The sequence below is a fragment of the Mycteria americana genome, chromosome 4 (genome assembly GCF_035582795.1).
Source record: "Mycteria americana isolate JAX WOST 10 ecotype Jacksonville Zoo and Gardens chromosome 4, USCA_MyAme_1.0, whole genome shotgun sequence".
Lineage (NCBI taxonomy): Eukaryota > Metazoa > Chordata > Aves > Ciconiiformes > Ciconiidae > Mycteria > Mycteria americana.
This window is the reverse complement of record NC_134368.1, coordinates 73,535,267-73,555,522: the sequence shown is the minus strand read 5'-3', so window position 1 is coordinate 73,555,522 and position 20,256 is coordinate 73,535,267. Positions and strand designations below refer to the sequence as shown.

General features: G+C 39.7%; 1 protein-coding gene across 5 annotated transcripts in view; it reads right to left on the bottom strand.

Annotated features, from left to right (window-relative positions):
* The window catches only part of WDFY3 (WD repeat and FYVE domain containing 3), a 180,794-nt gene that overhangs the window by 130,982 nt on the left and 29,556 nt on the right, over window positions 1-20,256 (bottom strand). For 4 of the 5 annotated variants that reach the window (XM_075500914.1, XM_075500913.1, XM_075500916.1 and 1 more), the window contains exon 2: window positions 14,004-14,098. The exons of the other annotated variant lie outside the window; for it this stretch is intronic. The gene's annotated coding sequence lies outside the window, so the exon portion shown is untranslated. The remainder of the gene's footprint in view (window positions 1-14,003; window positions 14,099-20,256) is intronic. 5 annotated transcript variants of the gene reach the window in all.

Below are 20,256 nucleotides of genomic sequence, written 5' to 3'. Positions count from 1 at the left end.
CATCTGGTTAAAACAAGAACTATTGCATTGAGAAATCCTCCCAACAGGAAAACACCATCAACTCCCACTCCAACTTTTGTATTGCAAAGTATTATTAAGGAAGGTGTGCAGGCAAGGATTTGCAAGGTCGCACTATTCTCTCAGGGTTGTGGCTTTTGTGGTTTGGTTTTTTTTTTGGTGTCCCATGCCCCCGTCCCCGTCCGTCCCCCCCCCCCCCCCCTTTGCACTGAAATATTTTAAAACTTATCTCAAGGAACCTTATGTTATCACCTGAAAGCTTAACCTTCCCTTTTTTAGATGAATCTAAGTGCAGAGGCCAACCTAATGAAATATTGTTTTGTTTCTAGAGGTTGAAGAGATGCTTACAGAGGTGTCTCTTTCAGTTCACAGGTAGTGTCCAAACCAGAGAATTCAATGCAGTTATTTTTTGCTTTAACATCTCTAAAAAAAAGAAAAAGAAAGAAAAAAGAAAAGAAAAGAAAAGGCTTGCTATCCTAATTCAGAACATGAATTCTCTAAACTCAAATCAGATGAGTATTTAAAGGTACAATACCTTTGTTACTTGCAACATTAGCAATGCTATTCTTATGCTCAGTCTGACCTTAATGCCTTGACATCGCTGCAAACAGAAAATCTTAATACTTCAACAAATATGAAGAACTTAAGTAACTGGTTAGCGAGAAAGATACAGATATAAAACATGGACTATCAAGTCTTCTTTCTAGGTCCATTTCCCACAAATTATTCATGATAATGACACATAATAGCAAGTGCTGATAGAGTAGATTTCCTGTGGTTTGTACTTTCTTGAAGGTTAATGTTTTACATTCAGTGAAAAAGGACAACATTTAAAGAACAGTGATACTTTTGACCTATGCTGCAGGGATGGAGGAAAGCTGTCCCGCTAAAGAATAATGATGCATGTATTTCTTATTTAGTATTAACTTAAATGAAAATGAACTTCAGTTATATAAAGTTATTTGAACAAAATTAAGTTTTTGCACTTAATTTTGTTCAGATAATAAAGTACTGCTTTTTACTTCTGCATATAGCCTATTTTTTTCCTGACTTTCTAGCATATAGCTTATGTCTAGAAGATAACCCTAACATTGCATTTTCTAATTCTTTGGTTAATAACCACAAAATCTCCCAAAATTTCCCAAAATTACTTCCAGTACTTTAATAAAGTATTTCCAAGCTACAAACATTTCTTCTGCTACCTCCTAAACATAAAGCCTGTAAAATGAAGTATTAAATCCTACCACAGTTGAAAACAATATGTAGTACTTCTCCAAACCACGGTTCAAGTTGCATCAATTTTCTTTGCTTCCATTTCCGTACACAAAAAGCACAGACAACTTTAAGATCTCAAGTGCAGACCCACCATCCATTATGCCCTTGTGACTGAAGAGCCTACTTCAACTTTATTTTTTAGTGCAATAGCACAGAACAACAGTTACCTAGCATGAAGGACTACTGATGCACGTGTGGAGGTAAAGGATGTGATTATAATCATTGTTCATAGATATTTGGGGATGGTGCTCAAAAATCCTAGCTTTATCAAACAGGAAGGAGCTACAAGTCAGTTTTACAGAGAGCAAAGAAGAGACAGCGCACAAGGAAGCAAGCAGATGTGCCACCTTTTCCTAGCAGGAGCAAAACTGTCCACAGAGCATCTAGAACGTGATTTTTCGCTGGATGCTGATAAAATTGCTTCCTACATCTTCATTTAGCACACATTAGGATCTGTCACCAGCATGAAAACAATTCTCAGTACTGCTTTTCTTTAAGCAAGCCTTTAACAAGACTTAAGGACTCCCATTTTTCAGCTCAGTAATAAACTGATAATCAAGCTAAACAATTGCAAATGCCCACAAAGCAAACAGCCAGAAAGCTCAAATACAGGCTATTTAGACTGACCACACATATTCATTTAAGGTTTCTGCCTTCGCATTTTTTACTCTACGTCTTTTTCAACTAAAATGAAAGATGAAGTGTCATTTTGTCTTGAACTATCACACACTACCCCCAGAACCTAAAGGTAATTCTGCTTCTGTAAGCACTTGAATAGATACATCCACCACTTGTTTAAAAGTGGCTTTTGAAAAAGGTCAGGGAAATTTCATGACTAATTTTCACACTTCAGAAGCCAAATAGCATGTAATAAATATTGCATCAACGTCCAACTAAGAGATGCAGAAAACGTCATCTTTGAGGTACCTATAACAGTACAGACAGTCCTTGATCTCTTCACAAAACAAGACCAAGAAATACAGTCCATCCCTAAGGCTACCCGAAATCCACATTTAACTGCTGGGTTCCACACAGCTTCACCTGTGAATTTCAATGCAAAGTCTTTAATCACCTCATCTGCATATAAACATATATCTGATCTCCAAAAACCAGTTCGGATTTGCTAGCCATGAAGGAAATCTGAAATTCATACCTCAAACTGTTTGCTCCATGGCATCTCCTTAGGTTCAGGAAAAAAAGGTAATATTTATGCCAGAAGAATGTTTTAAATCATTTGTGCAAGGCAAAATATATTGCCATTGCAAGGCTGAGGACCAAACAAAACTCTTCATGTGTAAAAGAAGCCTTTCTGCTGTTTTAGGAGATGAGGAATGGTCGCTCCAAGAAAAAAAAAAAAAAAATCTTACCATCTTTCATTAACCCTAATCATCGGTTACAGTAAAGATCAAAGTAGTGGCTCTATATAGGTATTATGTTAGAGACCTGCGTTAGCACGTTCAGGTGGTTCGCTCATAGACATTCAGGCTCCGAGGAACTATTTGCTCATGCTTGTGCAATCATACCACTATGCTGTTTTTTCCACTCCTTTGACCTGTTCTAATGTGGTCTCAAGCTGGCAATCCTGCCCTGACTGCAACAAAGTCTGAACTAGTTCTGGGAGTACAATTCCTCCTCTCCTTCAAGGAGCGCAAAGGACACTATTTACCAGAGAAACATGGTAACTGAGGAGACAAAAATGTGTGCAATGCAAAAATCCTGACAGGCAGAAGGAAAGTACAAGTTGGCTGGAGCACAGACACAAAAGATAATGACAAAAATAGGAGAAATTTCTCCACTGACATGTATTTTTGGAACACTCATTTACAGGAAAATTGTGCCTAGTAAGTTAACAAGTTTCAGACTGAGAGAATAAAAGTTCTGGTTTTCAATGTTCTCAGTTTGCATATATTATAAACACAGCAGATTACTTTTGGAAACTAAAATTTACCAGATCAGTGTTAATCTGGAACTTTGCAACTGGACACTCTTGCAGGTGTGAATTAACCCCATTCACACCTGCTAGCTGGCAAGACAACAGAAAAGCAAACACAAATTATCCCGCAAACCTGAGTACTGCTATTAACACCTACAGCTGAAAAACATATTGGAGGAAAGCAAGTACTGAAACATCGTTCTGGTTTTGAACATATGCTGGAAGAATTGAAACATCTCAGAAACTTTTGCACCTCAGCAAAATCATCTGAAATGAAGGAATCGATAGATTATTCAGAATCAGAGCATTACACCAAAAGTTTATAAAACAACTAATTTACGCAGTGTCAGGAAAAGTTTGCTGAATACTATAAAGATAGGTAACAACTGGTAAAACAAACAAACAAACAGGCTATTTGCTTCCTCAATATTTTTGGAGATCAAATTCTAATTAACGAGTTCTTGCTATGTTCTGTGGTAAAATATCTTGAACATTTTTGAATGCCGTTTTTCTTGAGGTTTTTTGTGTTTTCAAAGGGCCTGAATAAACTGATTTGCATTAATTGGACAAACAGAATGCCAGTTACAGCCCGTTGGGAATAGAGCAGAACTGAAATTTTACTTTGCCAACCTGAACTGCATGGCAATGACTAAACCAGGCCATTCAGGAGGTGAAAAGCTTCTAAGAAGCCCCTGGAAAAAAAAAAGGGGGGGGGGGGGGGCGGGGGACAGACACAACGACACACAAAATAACAAACAAAAAAGCAAAATAATCTGGGATCTGAAGAGATAAGCGTGTGCTTGGTTGACATGCAGACATCAACAAAGGCATAAGAAAAAAAAAAAAAAAAAAACCTGCTCCAGAGGGTGGCTCTTGCATTAACAGTAAACAAGCGAAGTAAAAAAGCCTTCCTAGAAAAGTTATTCTACTAGAATCAACAATGAAACAATGAGCTGTTATTAGGAACAGGGAAGAGTGCTTTGGTTTGTTTGCCTTTCCAAGTAACGGGGGGGGGGGGGGGGGTGGGGGGGGGGTGGGGGGGTGGTGAGAGACGGGGTAGAAAACCCGTGAACTTGGAACAGGGGACAGACTGTTACATCTAAGCAGTAAGACCGTGCACTAAACACGGTAGTCCCAAACAGCATGTTCAGTAATGACAATAGTGAGTCTAAGCACAGTTCTGATATTTAGCTAAAAAAGCCACCAGATTTTTTTTTTAAAAGGAGCGTGGTATTACGCAAAGTTGGTCCCCGTTTGTGGTGGTGGTGGTGGTGGTAGTGTTTTTGCTTCCCAACAGCAATCTAAAGCATGAACTTCCTCCAGCCACGGAAAACAGTCATTTATATACCCAAAAGGAGAACATTTCTTCTGCCTTTAGGAAATTTACACATGAAAGAGCAGTAAGTAGAAGCCCGGTTACCCGTAAAATTTGCCTCCATAGTGCTGCCCTTGTTTCTAACAACCTGGATAAGAAAAACAACAAAATGATCATACCAGCACATGCTTGGCTGATGTAATAAAATTCCTACTATCTAGTCAGAAAGACTGCAACAGAAACAGCAGCCTATCAGGATTAAAATCAGCATTAAACCTTGGGCTCAAATGCTTGTTTATTTCTGAAGCAATAGGAAGTAAATAAGGGTGAATGATGACAACCTCTTTTCAGTTGCATATCATAGTATTCTTAAGTGCAAAACAAAATGAAACAGCCCAAGACCTTATAATTAGCAATTCAGACCAGAGATGTATGGAAAAGCAGTAGAAATACTTACATACACATCACTACTGCCTTCTAGACAATAACGGATCTCTTCGAACTACTGCATTATTCCATTGTGTGTTTGCACCCAACAGGAAGCTGCTGAACTTGACCACCCCCTACACATCCCCAGGCAAAGGCCTCTCTATAAGCACGATGGGGAAGCTGGGCACCGTGGACAATGACATGTTAACAGACTACTCTTGAACTGACTTTTCTCAGATGGGGTTCCCCTACATTGAAACTAGAACAGTCCAAAGACATCCACTGAGCTCCACTGGAACCAAGTGCTGCATACCATACAGCATAGAATCATAGAACCATTTAGGTTGGAAAACCTAAGATCATCAACTCTAACTGTAAACCTAACACTGCCAAGTCCACCACTAAGCCACATCCTTAAGTGCCACATCCACAAATGTTTTAAATACTTCCAGGGATGGTGACTCAACCACTTCCCTGGGCAGCCTGTTCCAGTGCTTGATAACCCTTTCAGTGAAGAATTTTTTCCTAATATCCAATCTAAACCTCCCCTGGTGCAACTTGAGGCCATTTCCTCCCATCTCATCAGTTGCTACTTGGGAGAAGAGACCAACACCCACCTTGCTACAACCTCCTTTCAGGTAGTTGTAGAGAGCAATAAGGTCTCCCCTCAGCCTCCTTTTCTCCAGGCTAAACAACCCCAGTTCCCTCAGCCACTCCTAATAAGATTTGTGCTGTGGACCCTTCACTAGCTTCGTTGCCCCAGCAGACGCATTGCCACTGGGAAAAACAGTAAAGATTCCCGTGTTTCATGTAACTAAGCAAGTATTGTAATGATGGGGGAAAAGCACTGTCTTTTCTCCTCAACCTTCCCTCTCTTCTGCTCCTTCTCCTCCCCCGCACCTTCTCTGTTGGGTGGCAGAAGATCCTCTGGGGATGATAGTTACAAATTGCAGATAAAAGCAATTTGACCCTTAGTCTTGTCTTCAGCCTTCAAACACCACACTGTGCCTTGAGGACTTCAGGCAGAGCTAGACTTCACCTTGGGCTCCCAGCCCTGGCTTTGGAAACAGCCTTCCCACATCGCACATGGAGACTCTTCTCAGGAGCCTCGCTCGGAGTGAAGACAAAATAGCTGACACTGCATCTTTCCTTACAGAAAACAGCTCTAGCTCCCCACTAACACGCAAGAGATGCTGCTGCTCCCAGATGACCAGGTAGTCTGTCAAGAGAGCTACCAGGCTTGCAGAGGAAGGCTGGGAGAGAACCAAGGCAGGATACAGCTCTTCTCATTTAGAAGTACCCCATTGAGCCAGAAGATTTCCATCCCTCAGCAGTGAACGTGGCAGATAAAGCATTAAACAGAAAAAAAAGGAGGGGAAAAAACCCAAACCCACACACAAAACACCCCACACCAAACAAACCCCAAACCAAAAACCCACAAACACAAACCTACAAAGCAGACTAAAACTGCAGACTTTAAAAGCAGTATTAATTGGTCAAGTGAATGTATTCTTCCAGGTCTCCCCAGTTCTTCAATCAAGTATTTAGCACTGCTGAAAATTTTTTTCTGGTGTTCACTAGCACACTTAAGTGACTGGAGTGGGCGTAGATATTCTTTGACATTAAGGCTGGTGTCTCCCACACAGGGACAAAGCTGCAACATTTTCAAAAATCCAAGCTTATTTAGCTTACTTTTTATTGCCAGTAATGGGGTCGGTGTATGTATTATTTACCATAACTACTTTCAAAAGTATTTTTGTTTTCCACTCCATTACCCATGTTCTACTCCTGCTTGGCAATAATGTCAAAATGAGAGTTATATTTCACAGTGAATAAATGCTTTCTTGACAGAAGTTTATGCAGTATACTGCAAGATTGAATAGGACAGCTAGAAATCCTCAAAAAGTGAGCTTCTCTTATTCAAAGAGAAAAAAAGAAGCCTATAGCACTCGGAGACAGGCAAATTACTATTTTAATATGATGGGTTCTTCTCCAACTTTGTTACATTTCCAAGAACATCGTCTAATATAAATCGATAACAAGCTTGCTTCACAGTAGAACTACCACACTTGAGAACAGGCTCGTATTAGCTGTATTTTGAAAGCTAGGCACATGACAAACGAAAATAAATTATTTTCTTCCTTAGGTGGAATGACAAATATAATCTACCTATTTTTCACTTATTTCTGTACAGCCAACATCCTAAACACAGGAAATTACGCACAGTTACATTACTTACATTATTCAAAATATCACTATATTTTGACTAAAACTCAGCTTGTCATTTGGTTCAGTTTCTCTTTATAACAGCAAGTACAACTGCAGAAGAGTCTGACAACAAGAAGTACAACTTCACAGAAGCTAGTCATGTAATTAAATGTTAGTCTAAGGGGGAAAAAGTACCATGCAAATAAATATGAATAGTTTGTATTCATTTAGGTCTCATCCTACCTCGAATTCTTGAAGTTCAGTGCAAGCATCTTGGTTTTCAAATCCTCTCCTTGTAAGGTATTACTAATAGGAGACATCAAGTTCCTCTGCCTACAAGCCACTGCCAGCCCATCGTTAGTAAACATCCTTCCGGCAGTCAGGCGGACCTCCCGAGCTTTGCGCCGCCATCCCCCAGTGCCGGCTGTACCAGTGCCCAGGCTGGTTTGATTGTGGAGAGCAGCTGGTCCCTCCCGGCAAGCACAGGGATGCGGGAAGAGGAAGAACTGTGAAGCTGAAGGGAAGGGATTCCTCCTTCTGCCTTACAATGCCCTGGCCACAGTAACTGATAGAGCTGCTTTACGAAAATAAATTAAAAAATCACACAAGCAGTAGAACGAGATGAAAACCTGTATGCTGGAGTAAAAAGACATCTGGTCTGCAACACAGTCACTGCAAATGAGAACAATGTATCATAGCTTACAAATGAATTTGTAAGATGACATTTTTCCTGCTTTTCTTATCTCATAGAAAAGTAAATTTGTTTAAATTTCAATTACAATAGAACTAATTATTCTGGAAAAATAAAAGGAGTACAAGAGACACTTCTTACCAGAATCTAGATCAGAGGCAATGTGGGTGTTTCCTAACTTTAAGCTTTCTGCTTTTTTTTTTTCTTTTTTTTTTAAACAGCATTTACTATTCTAGCTTGCAATGCTATTTTCATGCACAGCACCATACAATATAGAACAGCTGGTTCATATCAACACTGCCAGGTGTTTTGTTTTAACAACAACAACAACTATTCAGAAGTGGTAGGATTTCCCAAGGAAATCCATTATCAATAACTATGGTTACTCGCATGTTATGTCTCGCCACTGTACTAGTCCCTTTCTCCAGTAATAACCAAAGCTACAGAAAACAAATTAGGACTGAAGCTGTAGCTCTCTGAAAAAAATTCTCACAGTACCACAGAAGGATGCTCAAATGACCAGAGTGGTCACTGCTTTTTAACTAAATTTATCCCAGAAAAGAGCTTGAACATCCACATAGTAAAAGCACAACTACTGAAGCAGAGTTTATTCCCATTCTCCCCTTGGATTCATCTACACATACACACACTAAGGAAATATCCTTCCTTGCTGAAGGAAAACACAACATCAACAACAACAAGAAAAAAAAAAGGCAGTAACTGTATATCAAATGCATTGCAATGTCACTTACAGCTACAGAAATTACTTCCTAGTTACTTATTACAAGTCCTGGCTTCTGCAGTGCATCTATGAAAGTGTATGGACTCACCTGGACATCCTGCAGAGTGCTTGGCCATTTCTGGATGCAGAGAACCTGGGGACAGAACTTGCTCTCCATAAGCGAGAAGACATGACTTTTTTAACACTATCCCTTTTCTCTAGTTTTGTGTCCCTTTTAAGCTTTGACAGTAAGCAGTGCACAGAATGAGGATAACTACTCTTGTTTATTTTTAAGACAAACACAATGCAATAAACAGAGTGAAGCCCAGTAATAGGTTACCAAACAAAAACACATTAAAAAATTGGTAAATAAATGCTCAATGCTAGGATTTAATTGCAACAACAAAGGTTTCTTATACATCCATATTTTCCTTTACATTTTTACCATACATCCCTTTCTTTAATTTGATTTTACTTCTCTCTTAGAATATGCAGATGTTCCTTCAAGTACACACTCCAGGTTGCTCAATCTGGGAACAAGGAGTGAGAGAAAGATGAAGGTGTTTGGACTTTTTACATCAACTTGTTTGATAATAGCTGTTATTTGAACAAAGAAAGGATGCTCTAAAAGCTGAGTAATTTACACAGAGCTCAGAGGGTTAGCAATATTCAGGTACCTGAAGTAAAGGGATTTATTCAAGCACTGTTAGGTATTACATAAAACGTACACGGACACACACATTCCCTTGGATAACAAGAGCCTTGGGCACAAGAGTATATCCTGCATGCTGAAAAGTAACCGAACAGTTACTCAGTTGCCAACTTCACTCTTGTTACCAAGTTCAAGAGATGGCATCATTCAAAAGAGTGATCAGTTTAACTCTGACAATTTGCACAGAAGCAACAAAGTCAGCTTACTAGCAAGGATGCACTTCAGTGTAAGGTACAGGGCCTTTCACAGTAGCTGTACATTCCCTATTAGAGGAAGTATTTGTGCAGGCCTTCCATATTGGAGGAATAAGTAGAAGATGTAGTAAGGTATCCATCTCTACCACATGAAAAAGTTTCATCATCCTGAACCATGGAGCAGAGAGTAGTAGCTTCTTGCTAGCACTTCTCTCATGCAGGTATTACAGGGGTGACTCTTTTGTCCGTCCCCCCCTCTTTTTTTTTTTTTAAAAAGGTTACCTTTAAGCAACACTGAAGAGTAAACAGTATTTCTAACAAACTCTCACTGCAATACAGCCAGACAGCAGCCCACTTCTCCATTGTTATTTCCTCACTTATAAAAATTGCTGCACATCACTTTCGTTTTCCAGCACTTTGCATCTACAGGAACACGCCTTTGAGATTTCTCCCAGGCAGCTTTTTGAAGTTATAATCAAACAAGAGAAAGCTCTAAAACTAGGTTTACTGTGCCTCCAGTTTCTTTCAATTCATGGGACCTAGAGTCTTTCCAAGGGATTGCCTAAGGCTTGCCTTTCACAGGCTACCACTTATCAGTAGTAGCTCTTCCAATACCCTCTATTTGGGACATAAGACAGGGCACGAAACATTCACAGCATTCCTGCTATTCCAATTACACCAGTGGTGCACCAAGTCTCTGCTGCTAAGGTGTATCTATTATCAACTTGATTTGTAGTTTTGCTAGAAACACATTTGCTAGGATACCAAAGAGCAAGAGAAGTCAGGAATAAGTCAGGAAAACAGCAGTAGGGATTACAGAACCAGAGAGCAGCATCTCCACAGAATTAACCTCAACAGAGATTATTTTTTCCCTTGCTACATTTCATGTCCATAAGAGACCATGGAATCACCAATAAATAGGAACTTCTCAAAGGGAGTTTCAGGCATTAATCTATCACTAGCAAAAATTATTGACCCAGTGTGAAATATTGGTGCTTACCTCTAAGGGAGCCAGCAAATTAATCTTTCATGATAACCTGACAACTATGGGAAGTACATTGTATATGCAAATATACGGCACACAAACATCCCTTTCTATCACAGAGAGCTTAAAACAAAGCAGTATGTCAGACTTCTCTGACACCATCCCAGACAACAATTATTTCCACAATTCAGATCTTATTCTACAAAAGCTCTTAAAAAAATATGGTCATTCCTCCCTACTTGTACATTTTCTCTCTATGGCAGATTAAAGGAACTACTACAAATAAACAAACATTAGGGCAAAGTCCTGCAAGGAATAAGGCTTGATGTGCTGAGGGAAGCACTGATAACTCCTCCAGCAAGCTAGCAAAAAGAATACCCAAGTTATTTTTCCCTCATGTACATCTTCAACAAGCCAAACAACAATCCACATCATGAACACCTCGAGCACTGCTTCTCCCCGCCCCTCCACCCTTCCTGAACCTCAAACAGCCACTCAGACAGCAGCGTATGTTTTGGACTGTGCACACAAAAATGCAAAAAGAGACGAGGGGCTGCAGGAGCAGCCTACTTTCAGAGTCCAGAAAAGCTGCTTTAGCTGCATTACAGAGACCGAACAGAGGGAGGCAGCCCTGGTGTTAGCTGCCTAACTGGATTTGTTTCCATGCCATCGGTGGAAAGGCAGTGAGGTGGCACTGCTAGAAGCCTCGAGTAGGCAGCTGCTCTTGCACAGTGCCTAACCTTCTGCTCCCCTCCGGCACAAGAGAAAAATCCTGGGTCTTTCCAAGAGTGTTGCTAGCCTTCCACATGTGTAACTCAGCAGTGTCCCAAGACCTCAAATCCAGATACACCATTTTTTAAGGTAACAACCACTCCCATTCAAGTACTAAGTTTCAGTGCTGTAATTTTACTAAAAGATAGAAAAGCACCACAAACAAAAGAGAGTGTTGGAAGAGGCCATCCAACTCAGTAAGCTCAATATATTTAGGTTATATACACTGAGTTACTGCGGTATAACAAATAAACATTGGGTTAGTCAGGTCAAACGAACACGTGCAAACACTTAGCTTACCCCAATTACAAAGTCAAACAGCTTAATATAAACCCTTTGTGATGCCCATACTGTTTATGCCCAAACTGACATCATGTGCACATTCTGTAAGTAGACTCTACTCCATCATCTAAATCACAGATGCCATTATTGACAAATCCAGGCACAGCAAGCTAGTAAGGAAGCCTACTTCAAATGCCTTTCCTGGTGATCTCAAATCCCTGTTAACTGCTCCACTGAACCATTTTCAATAAATTTTGCTCCTGCGGTACGGTGATTTAAGGAAGATCCCATTTTTAAAAAAATCACTACATGTATTACATTCAAAAGAACATCCTTCAATACCTTGTACATTTCAAGTTGTATCACTTCTATCCCTTCCCTCCCTTATACAGTAATCCAATTCATCTGTCAAGGAAGCAAACTAATCAGCATGATGTAATTTTCTCCCTGACAAATTCATGTTTGGTTGGCTGTCCTCCCTTATCTCATTATCTTCTATGTGTTTATAAAGTGCATCACGACTTTTATTATTATCCGTGTAGCTGCAGGTAAGTCATGCCACAGCTGGAAAGAAAATCAACATGGCCCCATGGACAGCCCAACCGAATCAAATATAGCAGGCTCAGGTCTGAAAGGAGTAAACCACAGCAGCGCTAAACCAAAGCTAATAAGCTCTGCCAGTTCTTGCATGACCTCGGAACTGGAAGAACAGGATGTATAAAATGCCAAGGAAGTATTTCCTACGTAAGTATCTGAACAGCAGATCATGATAGTAATAAGACAGTCTTCACAGATTCATAAAACAGTCTCCATTCAACAGTCTGCTTGAAACTAACTGCTTTTACTAAGCCAAGAGGGAGACTAACGGGAGAGCAGATGAACCTTTCATCTTTTTTTATTCTCCATAAAGTAGAATATATTAAAAAAAAAAAATCTAAACACAATAGGTTGAAGGGAGCAAGGTATTTTCCATGAAAGTAAAAGAGCATATTTCTATCAGAACCACTTGTGGACAGATTTTATTTTTTTTTCATTAATGAATAAAACATTAGAGTCTAAAGCAGCAGCACAGAGCTAGAATGAAAGCACTGATGTTGGAATTTCATATGGATGATGCAGGATTTCATATGGAAGGATGTGTTTTAGGGTTTTGTCTTTCTGTGCGCTTTTGTTAAATTAGAAGTGATACCTCCCCTTGAACATTTTACAATTCTCAGTTTTACATCAGATAACATAAAGATGGTGAGAACATATGAGTAACTAAAGCTCTCCATAAGAAATGGCACCACTTACAAGAACAGTTGTTAGGCTCTACACGCCTCAAAGAGCAACGCCAACTAGCATTTCCTTGTACTAAATGGGTCTTTTTCCATTGGGTCACCTCTTCACTTTCTGTGTCTGATGTGCTGCAGCATTTTTTCCACTGTGGTTTTTTTCCTTTTTGCTCCAAAAAGGTCTGTATGTTAAAGGATGTCCTAGCAAAGCTTGGATATTACTCTTCAGTAGCCACACCATGCACATCCATGCTTTTAAAGTAAGCTAACAAAGATTAGAAATCCTTTACAGTAACCAGACAGGTTTAGTAGATTTTAACTCAACTGCTCCTATGGAAATTCACTTCTTTGCTTAGGAGCACTTCAACATGCCTACCTCTTCCCCCTGCTTCATCAAATTTTACTTGCTACATTCATTTTTCATCAACAAAACAAAGCATTACTGAATTTGATAATTATACAAACTTTTTTGACATCACTAGTGAAGAAGAAATCCATCAGGTGATAATCCACTTAATCCTCTTTAGCTTTACAAAAAATATGAAAGTAAACTAGATTGAATATTCCATTTGCGAAAGGAAGCCTCTTGTTGGCCATAATATTTGTAGCAGGACTATATAGCTATTGGGAAAAACACTCACAAAAGCAATCTACCCAGCTTGTACATAATGCAGAGAAACTAGGATATAAAACTGAAATACAAGTCACTCGAGGCAAATGTAGAGATAACATTACCTTTGTGTGGATACAGAATGGACCTTTCCCAGCCTGTCATTCTACTGAAGAGCAGTATTATTCTCTCAAAGTAAAAATGAGAGACTTCAAAAACTCAAAAAATAATCATGTATTATGATCTCATGTATTATGATCATTCTCACCTTTTTTTTTTTTTTTTTAAACCTATCAATTAAAACCTCCAGGTTTAATGCAGCTTGACCCTGAGCATGCATCGCACCACACAACTTTCTGTGACCACCCAGCTATATATTTCTACAGCATCTACACAGATAAACAAAACGCTAAATTTTGTTTTGGTAGAGCAATTTTAAACCGACCGTGTTCTGACAGTGCCTGAATTAACTCTCTTTCTGGGACAGGCAAATGCACTGCTTCACGCAGAATTTACTGAAGAGTGTGCCAATTACAAATCAAAAGGCAATTTCTACAAAAGCTCTTAAGCATCCACATCACTAACCTCTACAGCATTCCTGGGATCAGGGCAAACAGCTTCAAGAGAACAAGACCCATTCCTTTCCGAGGTTTCTTTTCAACACCAAAGCTGTTCTTTCACTAGGTAAAGTAAAAGGGGAAAAGGTTAGAATATAAATGTGACAATAAAATCACAGAGCTTTGCCATTTTGAAATAGAAAAGCAGTCACTTCTATGACAACTGGACTTTCACAAACCTAAGAAATCTTTTAAATAGCTCCTGGAAAAGGAGCTGTAGCAAACTAGAAATCGACACATGGCATTAAATTTAAACAAGCATTATCTTCCCAAGTAAATGATACTCACTGAGAGCACATGAACTACTAAAAGAGTTACTGTAAAGTGCAAGCCCAGTAATTAATGCACTGACAGCCTGTGATCAGCAAGAGCATCCCTCCAAGGAACTAAGTGATTTCTCATGATTACAGCAGGGGAATAAGAACTAAGCTGCGTTGATCGCAACCCAGCTGAGCAACTGTGAAGCTACTGAACACACCTAGCTTTCCCTGGCCTCTCCCCTACTTTTTCTGACTCTTTTTTCAGAGTTATAAAATGCTTATCTTAGAATTTGCAAGTGACACACACAAGCCAACAAGGGGCACCAAGTCTGAGCTCACTTCAGCATGACTCCATGAATCCATCATGACGAGATTCTCCAGCTAACCCAAGGCCGGTGGCAGACACAGCAAAAACAGCACTATTCACTGTTGGACCTGGCAAACAACTAGGTACCTCAGTGAAATGCTGCACCTTGGTTAATTAGCCATGAGATGGCAGACCATTATTTTACCTCTGATTCCCAGTCAGCCCCATTCGGCACTAGTAGTTCAGGTGTTCTTACAGTACAGTGCACTACACAGTACAGGCATACCAAAAGCAACTGGGAAAACTTTTTAATACAATTCATGTTGTTGTTGTTTTATTATTTTGTACATTAAAAGGAGCAGGGAAGATTTTAGGGGGGGGGAATAGACACAGGTCAAAAAAAGCAGCACAGTACCAGGTACCTTAGAAAGGCTTTGTGAGAGAGATGGCACTAATGCGACAAACTTGCTCAGAGAGATGTTGCAGTGCTTAATAACAATAAAACATCTTGTTACACATTGTTGTATGCACTAAAAACTTAAGTAACACGCTGGCAAGTGCAAGAGTTCAGCATTAACAGCTAAAGCAAGAAGTTATCTTGTAACTCCATCCTCCATGACCATAAAATCCTCTGCTACTCCTACGACAGGGAAGGGAAGTCAATAAACAAAGTACACCATTTGAGACTCTCGGGTGTTTTTAAACTGTGTTTATTTTGTTGTAAGACTAAGGGCCCTTGCTTGTTGAGTGAAGCCTGCTTTTAGAAAGAATACTCCTATTTTAATCTAGGGAATTGGTAAACACATCTGAGCAACAAACTAGAAAAATATACCAACACCCCCCAGCACACAGGACAACAGGCTAACGAGTTTGATTTCCAGAGGAATCTAACCACTCGGGCACTTCATGCGCTCACTCTGCTAGCATTCTCAATAGCATCTTCGCTATTTCAACTCACCTACCTCTCCTACCCACAAGGCCACACGGCATCTGCTTACAATTATTTTCTCAGGACATTAGTTCCAGCAACCCACCTGCAGTGGTCACCATAACTAAAATAAACTATATAAACTCAGACCAGCAGATATCCTAGAATCCAGCCTCATGTGTGTCACTGCATCCATGCCCATGATTTATGCGGTATCTTAGATGCTTCTTTGCCAGTGTGAAAGTCCAGGTTCATACCAGGCCTGGGCAACATACCACAGGCCCATGCTGCCACACAGAATCATCAAGCCCAGAGAAGCAACCTCTCTTACAGTATCCTCGCCTTATTCAACACAAACGTGCCCGTGGAAAGCCTTCATCCTCTGCTTCTACCTGTCTTGTCTCCCCTCACTTTCATCTCATCATCATGCAACTGTTTGTGGGGAAAAATAAGGAGTCAGCAGCCGGTACCAAATACTGTGTGTGTGCACAGTGTGTGAAACAGTAGAAATTGGACCGTGAAATTCAGAAATGCAAGAAGTAGGGTGAGCACTTCACTTTTATTTTTACCTCTATGGAAGCAAGTAAACATTTAAACTAAGAGGATAAACAAACGGTCCTCTTGTCATAGGAACAGTTACTGGGACTAGCTTGGCTGTAAACCTCAACACAAATAGGGAATTGCAGTTTCTGCTACCTTCAACTGCATTTCACTCTATTAAGAACTTTATTATATCACCAACAACCTCTCAGGTTCAAAACAATAGATTTTTATTTTTAAATACAGACAATGGAAGTTTACGGTACGGGCTCCAAATCAGATCAGACTGCAGTTAAGCCAAATTTAATTAACACTTACTATGTTTCCAAAGCTCAAATGACCAGTTACACTACAAGTACTCAAAACCCACAAGCTTACTTGAGCAGAAATCAAAGGGTAGTAACAGTATCTTCTCCAGCTAAAATTGTAAAAAACACAATTAGGAAGTAAAACCCTGAAGACCGCTTGCAACCCTTTTTCATATGCATTATTTACTTGGTCTAACAGAAACTAGGTGCATTAAAAAGAATGAATGTTGTGGGAGCACCAAGGAACCATGCCTCTACCAGGTCTTTTGGGACCTGAACCATCTAGTTTATCTATATTCCCACAGTACACTTGGAATGCCTTGTCTCTAAGTCTTGATTCCCTTACATTTATCCTACTTCCATATTTTAAGTTTGTTAGGGTCACAATGGCTTGAGAAATACTTCATCAAAATCATCTGCACAAAATGAGTTGTTTTGACTTGCAATCTCAAAGCCAATTAACACGGGGGGGCAGGAGGTGCTGTTTAAACATAGTTAACAAGAACTAAACGCCTTCCTTGGTGCCAAAAATAAACCACTCCTACTTTACTTACATGAACCAATCTTTAGTATTGCCCAAGCTTACATTCTCCCTGTGGTCATCGGCTGAGTTACCAAAAGTGGCTGCAAAGCCAATAGCACACCCCATTTATACTACAACGAGAAAAATGAAAGTTTTCAACCTTGAATATCACAAAAGACTGACATCCTCCAAAGAAATATAACTAAACGAAGTAACAAAACAGCTTAGTTTTGAAACCACTGGTCACAAACAGCAAAACTCTGGAAGCACCCAAGACAGTTCAAGTGACACCAATCTCCTTGCATCCCCCAGCTTAGTGAAGGCTCAGAAGCATCCCAAGCAGAAATGGCAGCTAGTGTATGTCCTCCAGCTACGCTACATTCGGACAAAAGCCCTGCTGCAAGTTCTGAGAATGGAGAACCCTTTCTGGTCAGTGCCAAGGGGGCAGCATAGCTTGGTTCCCTCCCGCTTAATCAAGTCTCCGCTGTAAAGGAGAAACGCCTCTGGGAAATATACTGGCATGTTAAACACTGAAAACAAAACCCTTCCTCTTCATGCTTGAGGAAAGGATCTGTGTTTTCCAAACAATCAAGACTCAAATTTACCTACCCTAGAAGATTTCTTAGGGCATTCACCCTCTCTGCATCTGAACTAGGTTCCTAACCCTCCTCCACAGGGACAATGGACCTCCCGGTGGCACGCAGGCACATAAGTGACTCCATGGCTGCGCTGCCTACAGGCTTCCTTACCCACCTCTGTCCACTGGAAGGGTGCAGAAAGGAATATAAGTTCACCTTTAATCAGAGTGCACCTTTCCAGACATGCAGCGAGAAGACATGCGGCACCTTGCTCTCTGGCTAATGGCTTTCCCATTTGCAGATCCCACACTATCCAGAGGCTTCTGAAACCCATAATGGAAGAGAAGCATAGTGAAGAACCAAACTACCCATTTCATATTAGGTGTCTGCTCATGACCGTTTCAAAAGCATATCAAGTGGCAGCTCTCTCATGAAATAGTAAACGAAAAGTAACAAATATAACAGAGTTGCCATGTTTCCACTTGTTGTGCAAAACAAATACTTTCCTGATTTCTCATCCACCAGAATATATCTACACTGATGTACATACACACAGCGTGTGATTCAGCCCACGCCAGCACAAATGAGAAGCCACACTGCCGGCTCCCAGCTCTGAGTCACTTCATTTTCATGACCCACCACTGAACTCTGGCAGCAGCCACATCTATTATTTTCCAGAAATCAAGTGTCATTCAGAAAACAAGTTTCAGTCACCAAAAACACCCCCACCCATGGCTTACATAAAGCTCCCTGCTGCACTGAAGGGCTTCCTTTGAACCAAAGAGTTAGAACATGTCATTTGCAACTATTTTTTTCAAAACATAGTATTAGGGTGGCCAGCTTGAGCATGACCAATAAAAACATAAGTGACACTTCACAGCAGTTACCATCAAGTTTAACAAACATTTTCTTTTTCAAACAAGTCCCAATCTACAGGCATTTCTTGAAGTTTATTTATGTAGTTTGTATAATTACATAAGATTATACAAAAATACTTTTCCATCAGATGAATAAAAGGTTTTGGTTTTTTAACTGCATAATATATTTTATAATAAATGCCTTTTTTTTATTATAAACATATTTTTGTTAAGATAAAGGATATAGTCAACTGAACTTTGACTACTGCTTATCCAAACATTCTTCTTCATAATTGATGCTGATAAGTTTAAATCAATTTCTTATAATATGTATGTATGATTTGAATAATTTCTCTTAGCTGCCATTACTTCTTTGTCCTTGTCATTTAAATAATTTGCTCACTGTAACATAAAACATTTGCACTCCTGCATCCGACTAGATATTCCACCAGGAGTTTTAGTTAGGTCTCTATTTTTATTTCAGCTGAGTATCTCAGTACTTCTAGGCACTGTTTCTAGAGTTTAAGAAATCAAATAGAATTTGATTGCTACCCTCACTAGATATCCCACAAAAAGTGCTGAATAACAAATCTCAGCAATCACAAACCACCTGATTCCTGCAAAGAAACAAACCAATAAAGTAACACCATAAAATCTACTTTTTTGTATGTCTCATTTCTGAAAAAGAAATACAAATGCTATGCAGACTTCCAACTTAGCTGTGTTCCCCTCACTTAAGATATTCTGCAAGTATTCCTCTGTGAATAAACTATGTTTATCAAGTTTACACATACCATACTGGTGCCCTCAGAATATAAAAAAATGAAAGCCCTAAAATAGCATCAGGTTTCTTCTGTGCTACACACTACAGGTATTCAACAGAAACCTATTCAGACCTAACCAGCCATTTTCCTACCTGTTTCCATGTTTTGCAAAGTTACAAAAGTCAATTACATTGGAGATGTATATATTGTTATATTGGAGAGAAGTCGAGGAAGACATTACATACAAACAAAACGCACATCAGTGGGCTTGATGTTGAAGCCCAAAACAGTTGTTGCTAGGAATTACAGTAGTTGACTGCTAGTACTTACTCCACATCCGATAGAGATAAAATCCTGCTTCTAACTGAAAGAAATAAAAGGGATCATAAACATTACGTGACCCAAGTCCAATTTCTGCCTTTTCTAGTAGAGATGTGTGCTTAGCACGCATTCTCTAGATCACTGGTGCACTTTCAGACGCACTATAAGGGACATGAAGACAAAACCCATCTTGAGCCAGATGAGGCGAGAGGTCAGGACCATATACCAGCAGGAACCAATATCTGAATTCACACTGTCTACAATGATGAGAAATAAGTTAGGTAACAATACATTTCTGCTGTACATAGAATTTGAGAGAAGGAATACAAATGTGGGCAATACCTTGTCTAAGTACCTCCAGCTATTTTAACAGTAGGATCAGGTTGTAAGAGCTAGATGTTTCCTTCTGGCAAAGAAAAGACCTTAAAAGCCCACAGAAAGGTCAGCCTTATTTGTAAAAAAAAAAAAAAAAAAAAAAAAAACAAAAAACCAACCCCCCCCCCCAAAAAAAACCCACCCACAAACCAAACAAAAAACCCCCCACCCATCCACCCCCAAAACAAAACAAAAAACAAATCCAAACAAACAAACAAAAAAACCAACAAACAACCCACAAACAACAACCAGGTAGAGCACTTTAGTTTCTGGCTCCCTCCAAAGCCCTCTTTCTGTTTTTGCTACTTCTGCTTTTTGCTTTGCTGCTTTTTGCCTGTTTTTGCTACTTCTGCTAAACCAAGCTCTAGCATTGTAAACCTGAATGCAGGAACAAGTAAAGCTACAACATCTGTTTTCTTCAATAAAGTTCACAACTCCAGCAACCTGGGTGCTTTGTTCT